The sequence below is a fragment of the Olea europaea genome, unplaced genomic scaffold (assembly GCF_002742605.1).
Source record: "Olea europaea var. sylvestris unplaced genomic scaffold, O_europaea_v1 scaffold4000, whole genome shotgun sequence".
Taxonomy (NCBI): Eukaryota; Viridiplantae; Streptophyta; class Magnoliopsida; order Lamiales; family Oleaceae; genus Olea; species Olea europaea.
Window position 1 is genome coordinate 250 of NW_019259601.1, and position 1,338 is coordinate 1,587.

The following is a 1,338-nucleotide window of genomic DNA, read 5'->3' on the forward strand; positions in this document are numbered from 1 at the left end:
GCAGTGACCACCTTCTCAAACCTTCGTAAAAATCCAAAAAAATTAGATTTTTCATAGATCACCGTAGCTTGCCTGGCCACTATGCTGGTATACCTCGCTATCAGACCCAACAACGTCATCATTGCAGCCTACCTCGCCACTATGGTGGTCTCTAATCGTTGCTTCCAACAATTGTGAAGAAAGAGGAGAAGATGAACTTGATTAGGGTTTGGGGAGTGGTTGGATGAAATTTGTGTTATAATATTTAACATTTAATTGAATATTATTAAAATTAAAAACTTGAATCAATATCTGATTTTTGTACAAACAAACTTTGGATCCAATTTTTTAAGTTGGATCTTTAAAAATATGGATGGGTGTAATTAACCATAAAACTTCTTCTACGAAAATTTTCTTCTATTTTCTGGACTCAGATAAGTACAAAAAAATAATTAGAATTATAATCAATCTTACTCATAGGAAAAGATAATCAAACCATAGTATGACATTACTTAAAAAACATGTTTATTATGTTGAAAGAAAATATTGCATGAGAAACGTTATCAAGGGAAAAAAAATTTACAGTTTTAAAAATATCAAAGTAATTTAGGTTATGATTCTCAATTTTTTATATGAAAATAGATAATAACTTATTTATATAACATAATAATGTGACCTTAATACGTAGTTATTAAAGAGCAAATGAGATTCATCTCTCTCATCATATTCATTTCGTGAAAAATAGCAAGGCAATTATTGTCTCCACCATTTTTAGATTTTCGTAAATAAGTAAAAGAATAAATTGCAGCTCTATAATTTCCTCCACATGTTCTCTAGTCACAACCACCATTTTAAATATCACATTAGGATATCGTTCGCTTTCGTTAAAAAATCAGCAGTTTCATATCATAGTAGAGAGCCATTTGAAATTCATAAAGGTATGTTTGCATCATTTATTAACTTATGACTACATGTTCATCAAAAGATATAAATGCAGTCTGTGTGAACCGGCCATGCTAGATAGAATCAGATCTTTGCTCAAGCAAGGTCGTTAGGAAGTCCATGTAGTCCCCTGAGGTGTCTCCAATTATAGCATCGTCAAGGCTCGATTTGTTCGCGTTAAAATATTCTCCTTTGACTTTCATCATATCGACTTCAGCTTGAGTTACAATGGCTCTAGTCGATGAATCCTCATCAGTCCGAAGCCCAGCAAGTGAAGCTCTTACACAGGGGCAGACCCACATGGGTCAGGTGGGGTCAAATGACCCCACAAAATTTTGCCCTTTTTTTATCCGTTTACAATCTACTTTGATGCACTCGTTACGAGATGTCAAATGAAATTAAAATATTGTATTCTTA

At 33.1% G+C, this 1,338-nt stretch overlaps 1 pseudogene; it reads right to left on the reverse strand.

Annotated features, from left to right (window-relative positions):
* Nucleotides 1-995: 995 nt before the first annotated feature.
* Nucleotides 996-1,338, reverse strand: part of LOC111387378 — a 3,546-nt pseudogene continuing 3,203 nt past the window's right edge.